This window comes from Chenopodium album, chromosome 27, assembly GCF_948465745.1.
Source record: "Chenopodium album chromosome 27, dcCheAlbu1.1, whole genome shotgun sequence".
NCBI lineage: Eukaryota > Viridiplantae > Streptophyta > Magnoliopsida > Caryophyllales > Amaranthaceae > Chenopodium > Chenopodium album.
In genome coordinates, this window is record NC_137860.1 from 17,145,295 (window position 1) to 17,152,381 (window position 7,087).

Consider the following 7,087-nt stretch of genomic DNA (forward strand, 5'->3'; position numbering starts at 1 on the left):
ATATGCATATTAGGTTACCTATTTTTCCACAATAGTACGTGTTCTACGTACGTGGCTAGCCCGGGGGATTTAAGCTCTATCAACCCAAAAACGCTCATGGCAATAAGGGTTCATCCGAGTTTTTAAATCCACCCAAACCATGGAGTCGAGTTCGATTTCATAACGAACTCGCGGAGACGCCCGTTGGCATACACCCTCAAGGGAGGCTGCCTTGCTAACGCGTCCAAACTCTTAACCATGGTACCCTTTGACACCCAAATAAACTTGACCATAGTGGAACATATATAGATCTTGACTTTAGGTTGCGAATTTCATTGCATCATTCGTGACAATGTGCTTATGTGTGCATATTTTTATTTTATTATTTTTTCTCTTTTTTTTCTCTTATCAAACCTTTTTTTTATTATTAGAGTCAATTCATAGTATTTATTTTTTAATTTTGAGTCAACTCGGATTTTTATTCCCGTATCTTGCATAAGAGTCAACTTGTTTTGGTCATAACCGGAGTTCTAGAAAGATTTACGTGTTGTACTACCTATGGATCTGTAGCCCCGAGTTTTTTCTTTCATTTCGCGTTGGTTTCGTTCCAATCAGAATCACAGATACAAAGTTATAACCGATATACTACAGCCTGTCCAGTTTAGGTGTCTTTTTAGCATCCAACTTTCTTTTTTTAATTTGTTTTTTTTCTCTTTTCGTGTCAAGCTAGTCTTAGCCAAGTCCTTTAATCCATGTCAACTCGTATAACATAGGATTATAGATTTTTATTTATTTATTTATACCCATGAGTCCTAACTCTTCTAGAATTCCACTCGTCTTCCTAGTTACTTGTGATTATTGTGCTAACCTTAACATGTGTTCTTTGTCTTTGATTGTGGTTGATCTTATTTTTGACTAACGATTGCCAATGGACCGTTTTCACCTAGTAAATAGCATAAACATTAAAATTGAACAAAATTAATCAAGTTAGTTTGTCTTTTAGTCTTCTATGCTATTTGGTCCTTGCGTCCTTCGTTTTTTCACTACGTCCTCATGTCTAGTCATACGATCATACCACGAGTCTTAATAAACTCACCTAATCACACATGTTGAGTCGTTGCACACACTTTGTCTTCGAGTAATGCACTATATTGTTTATGATCGTATAATAGGACCATGCATGCGTCGTTTTCCGTCGTAATAGGAATGAGTGGAGTATTTCCCATTGGTTTTCAAAATTATTTCATACACTCTTCCTTTCCAATCCGAGTATTGAGTCAATGCATTAAGTGAGCTCATTTTGTTCCATAGTACTCGAGTTCAAGAATCACTAGGCAAGAGTTGGAAGAATAAGGGGAATGTCATTCCTTCCTTCTTTTCTTCCAATCAAAGCATCAGCAATAAAAAATTTCTTGTCCCTCTTGGCGGTAACAAGTAATTCATAAGCATCCATGAAGACGAAGCACAAGATAAGTTTCCATACAAGATTTCATGCTTTTTTCATCTTTTGTTCCAACCCTTTTTCCCCTAATAAGTCTAGCATAGGTTCTTCTTATCCTTATGTCTCTATGCCATGTTCCATCAATAAGTATTTCTTACCTTTGCATTCGATCATGTCATTCGCAAAAAAAAAATAAATAAATAAATTGCCGAACTAAACACAAGGTACACCAATTATTTGAGGCACCTTTGAACCCCATTCATTCCCTTTAAACCATTTTCAAACACTCATTCCATTTCTTCATCAACCACTTTTAGCCTCGTCTAACGTTTGGCCTTTATTTCTTCAACCCACATTCACATAACCCTGGGATGGGAAGGTGTGCAATTTGTGTAACATTCAAAAAGCAAGTTCAAAAAAAAAGGAAAGAAAAGAAAAACAAAAGAATAAGTAAATAGAAAAACAATGTCTAAAGGCAAGTGTTCCAATGTCTTTGATACGAACACGTCTCGAATTGCGTCTCTCGTCGAGTGCTTGGTACTGTGCTTGAGAAACATGAATGCTAAGTGAGTGATGAACCACATGATCTGGAATTTGCCTACATTGATTCAAAAGAACAAAAAAAAAATCAAAGCAAAAAAAAAAAAAAATGAGAAAAATAAAACTTTCGAATTTAAAATTTTCAAATACATAATTGCATATCTTGGGGGCTTCTCTCGGGTCTTGAGCCTTTTTACCCCTTTCTTCCTTAAACCATCAGCTTAACTACATTAAAACCCTAAAAAGACCTCTTTGAGATGTACATACACTTGTGCAAAGCTCGGTTAGAGCTACGTTCGGCCTGATTCCTAACGGATACGTAGGCAACCTCACATTGAGGTGCGGCCACATTCATATTCATATCCATGCATGATCGAGTCAAAGAATATCCAATGCTTAACCCTTACCATTTAGAGCTAGACTTGGGGGCTTGAATTCACATCACTTAGCTTACCCAGCCCAACAAAAGTCATCATCTTTGACTCTTCTCACATCTATTTCCATCACCATAACCCTTGCAGCCAGCCTTAGTATCACTTTCACACACTTCACTCACACATACATAGCCATATCATCTTTCCCTTTAAGAACCCTTTATCATGAAATCTTGTTTTAACACGGTGCATGTCATCATCTTTTAAGACAACATTTTTTAGAAGAAACATTATTTACTTGCCTAGCTTCCTGACCTGTGCAATGTTCATTGTTTCACACATCGCATAATGTGTTGAGCAACATTTATATGTCAATGATTTTTAATCATAAAAAGCATATCGTGCTTAGCTTCTTGACCTAAGCAGCGTTCATTATGCAATAATCACTTCATCTATATACGTTCTTAGCTTCTAGATCTAAGCGACGTTCGAGATCATTTCTTTACACCATATATGATGCTTAGCTCCATGACCTAAGTTAACTCATCTATCGTGTCACATGATGTAATTGTCCTTAGCCTCCTGGTCTAAGAACATGTATCATGCATACATTATCTTCAAGAAAAGCAATTCGATCCATGCATGCGATTCATTTCGTCTTGCTGAACGAGAAGTTCAAAACTTCTTCCCTTTTTCATATCTTTTCTTTTGGGAAAGTTAAAAAAAAAAAAAAAAAAAAAAAAAAAAAAAAAAAAACTTTTCCAAATTTCTTTTTTGAGGGAAGTTCGAAAATAAACTTTTTTCACGTCTTTCTTTTTTTTCTTTTGCATTTTCGGTTGCTTTTGTCCGTCCACACACTCACTCAATACACATATACACAAAATCACAAGTCATACACATGTCATGTCATGCTTGGTCAAGTCATTGGTCAACTCAATTGGTCGAGTCAATCATAGTCTAGACGAGTCCCTTGGCAAATTTTATTTTGCAGGTCTCATCTACAGCCCACGTCGGGGGACAAGCGGACCATTTACAGCCTACGTCCGAGGACAAGCGGACCATTTACAGCCCACGTCCGGGGACAAGTGGACCAACTACAGCCCACGTCCGGGGACAAGCGGATCATCTATAGCCCACGTTTGGGGACAAGCGAACCATCTACAGCCCACGTCCGGGGACAAGCGGACCATCTACAGCCCACGTTTGGCGACAAGCAAACTAACTACAGCCCACGTTCGGAGACAATCGAACCATCATCATTTTAGTGATCATCTCCCAAGCGAAGACGATTCACGACGTAAGGTTCTCGATACACAGAGACTTGCAATTTCATCATCAGACAAGTAATTCCTCAAGCATGGAAAATTGTCATCTCTCGACTTTCCTCAAGCACGGAAAGTATATCAACCGGTGGGTTTCTTCAAGCATAGAAAACTGCCAACATCATCTATCGAATTTCCTCAAGAATGGAAAGTATCATCCGGTGGATTCCTTCAAGCATAGGAAGCTACCAAATTCATTTGTCACCGATACACTGGTGTCAGATATGCATTCTATCCCTTTACTCTTTTATCTGTGGAACTAACAATCTTCTGCAGGTATTGGCGTATACAGAGTGATTTAGGATCGCAGAACATCTTAAATCATTTTCCGTCCCAATCGACTACTTTGACTATCGTTTTCGAAACTATCGTTTCTACAAACTCAGTCAAAGTGGGGGCTTCTGTAGACACCTAAAAATGTCTCCCCAAAACCAAACCCGATGATGAACAACCTTTCACTGCCATTATTGGTCAGGTTGAGTATTTAATCTTTGGAGTGCTTAAATCTATATTCAATCCCAATACATTTCATAAACCAACCAAATTCATAGCCCATTTTCCCAAATCATAACTTATTTTCCTCTTTTCGTGCCTTTAAGCCAAAAATAATTCATTTCGTGTCCATTAAAATCATTCATTTCGTGTCCTTTTTATAAAAACGTTTAGACCAGTTTATTTTGGTCCATAATCTGGGTCCAATTGTTAAATGGTTAGATGGGGCTTTAAAAGAGCTTTCCAACGATATATTATAAGCCCATATCCGAGTTATAACGAATAAGTTATGGCTAAAATACTAAACTGAGTCCAAACCGAACCTAAGCCCACCTTACCTACGACCCAATGATCATGTGGAGGGTCCAAAGGATTTAATCCCACTCCTAATCCAATTAGGATTAATTGGAAGCTTCTATAAGTTTCTAAAATATCTTAATTATCCTTTTTGAAAAGATAAGATTAAAGAGTTTGAAATTGAATAAAACTTTTCTTTTTGAAAGTCCTAATTCTATACGAATTGAAAAATGTTCAAAGATTGTCAGATATAATTTCCGTGCTTTAGAGTTTTTATCTGAATCTTAGATGGTTGGATATATATTGAAATTATCTTTCCAATGATATATTATAATATTAATTCCGAGCTATAACGAAAAAGATATGATAGAAATACGAAACTCTATCCAAAACTGACACCGTCCCACTATTTCGGCCATATCTTTAATTCTAAAAAGTATTTTAATCTGATTCTAACTGGGTTAGAAAGTATACTTCAAGAGCTTTCCAACGATATCTTAATCATCTTATTCCAATTTTTGGATCAAAAGATATGATAAAAACAAAAACCACAAAAACTGCTGTCTATCGCAAGAGTTTATTCGATTCGAATTCTTATCTTTTCTTGATTCGACCCCTCTTTTTTCCTTATAAATAGAGGTCATATCTCCCCATTTTCAATCATCAACAAGCTTGATCACCAAATCATTCTCTCTTCCTCTCTTCTACACCAAAAATATTCTCTCCTCTCTCTCTTGCTCTAGCCTAAACTCTAGCCACCCTATTCTCTCATTTTATATCCCTTAAGCACTCTAAGGAGTCCATACTTGACCCGAAGTTTTATACTTAAACCAAGGCGTGAAAGGTATAATTAACTGAGGGTTTGGACCAAATCATTTCTAAATTTATTTAATTTAATTTCCATTTGATTTAATTTGATTGAAGTTACTAACAGTTTCTCCATGATGTAGCAATTCAAGGAAATGTGGAAAGTGAGTAATTAATCACTTAATTACTCTTGTTATTATTTCTTGTTGCTATTATCATGATTAGGGTTTATTATTATTATTTGATTTGATTAACGATATTATTGTTGAATTGCTTCCAATATTAATGTTTGTTCTATTATATTTATGATCGCCATATTGCATGTTAAAGGGAATATGTAATTGAATATCACGCTTAATAAGATAATTTGGACGACCCGTTTAGGTTCCTTTAATCTTGTTATTTAATCAAGTGATCACTAATATTTTAGAATTATATGTTGCATTAATATTCAACTAATTTAGCTTAATAGTTTGGAGCAAATTGAATATTTTATTTGCATGCCTATGAGATCGCAGGAAATACTTTTCACTATAAGAATCGAGTAGAGGCCAATACGGGCGAATGTGAATCCATGACTCACTTCGTACCATCATCCCCGATCCTCCTTTCGTGGTTCCGAACCATATGGAGTTAGTGATCTCATGGATTATGAATGGGGTGTAACTTTCACAGGTCAATCGTTGTTGCCTTCCTTGTCCCTTAATCGTGGTTGCCTTAAATGATCCGTGAACGGTTTACAAGTTCCTTAAAAACTTGTTGGCAGCTCCCTACTTTCCTTGTCCCTAATCGTGTCCCTAATCGTTATGTCAATTCTCACTTCCTATGAGTTCCAAGCATATTCACAACATGCTTTTACGTAGGCGCACTTCAAACGACACTTACAGATCCGGAAATTGAAAGAACTCTTTCACGAAGAAGGATAGCCAACCGATCTTTGAGCTTAAGTTCCTCAAGTGAAGAAGAGTTTGAGGAAGAAGAGCAAGAGCAAGGCATGGGAGAGAATCCAAGAGTAGCCTTGAAGGAGTTGGGAATTCATGGTGCTTATAGGTTTGAGAGCGGCAGTGCTCCACCTACAACACCAGCGAACGATTTTGAAATAAGACCGGCTATGATTACTTTGATAGAACGGATGCAATTTAGTGGAGCCAAGAGTGAGAGCCCGTCGAATCACCTAAAGGAATTTGAAAAGTATTGCGATACTATTAAGATGAACGGCATTTCTCAAGATTTAATTCGGCTAAAGTTGTTTCCCTTTTTCTCTTATTGGTCGTGCTTTAGAGTGGTTGGATAAGGAGGTTAAGCCCAATTCACTTAGGACGTGGGATGATGTCACAAGGCTTTCTTGTCTCACTTTTACCCACAAAAGAAGACGGCGGAGGCTAGGGCATTGATCCAAGGATTCAAACAAAGGCCTAATGAGAATCTCTATGAAGCATGGGAAAGGTACAAGGAGTACCAAAGAGAGTGTCCACATCATGTGATTCCTACCTATCAAGTGATACAAATTTTCTATGGAGGTTTGAGTGCTCAAGGCAATTCATGCCTAGATGGAGGAGCCGGTGGTCCTATAATGAATAGGACGGAAGAAGAGGTAGTTGACATAATTGAGGATGTGGTGAGATACTATCGAGATTGGCAAGAAGGAGAGAGAGAGAGAGTCTACAAGCAAGAGTGGCTCAACGGTTTATTCCGTGGATCATCTTAACGCGATTAACAACTTGTCATCCCAAATTTCAAATCTAGGGAAGGAGATGACATCGATCAAAGCGAAGCTTGAGAGTGTTTCTACGAATTCTTTGAGCCTTTCCTCCCAACCCAAAGGGAGAGGTACA

The 7,087-nt window shown here is 37.4% G+C and overlaps 1 non-coding gene across 1 annotated transcript; it reads right to left on the bottom strand.

Moving 5' to 3' along the window:
- Nucleotides 1–6,631: 6,631 nt before the first annotated feature.
- Nucleotides 6,632–6,738, bottom strand: LOC145621738 (small nucleolar RNA R71). The gene has a single exon (XR_014108539.1). It is a non-coding gene; the product is annotated as a small nucleolar RNA R71 (small nucleolar RNA).
- Between the last annotated feature and the right edge of the window lie 349 nt (nucleotides 6,739–7,087).